This window comes from Danio aesculapii, chromosome 14 (genome assembly GCF_903798145.1).
Source record: "Danio aesculapii chromosome 14, fDanAes4.1, whole genome shotgun sequence".
NCBI classification, from domain to species: domain Eukaryota; kingdom Metazoa; phylum Chordata; class Actinopteri; order Cypriniformes; family Danionidae; genus Danio; species Danio aesculapii.
Window position 1 is genome coordinate 53,978,702 of NC_079448.1, and position 243 is coordinate 53,978,944.

Below are 243 nucleotides of genomic sequence, written 5' to 3' on the forward strand. Positions count from 1 at the left end.
TCATTTGGGAAACATTTTTAAAAAGACAAATTAAGAAGAAGGTGAATAATTTTTACTTTAACTATATATGTACTTGCGTAATAGTAGTCCCTTGCCTAATTAAAACTTTCTAGTAATAGTAACTTTGCATTTTGTCTGATTTTCATATTTCCTTTAAATCGATGTCTGTAATGCTATTATTATAACAATTTAACTAAGACCTTTTCAAATCTGTATGGGAAAACTGAATAGAGAAAGTCCTCG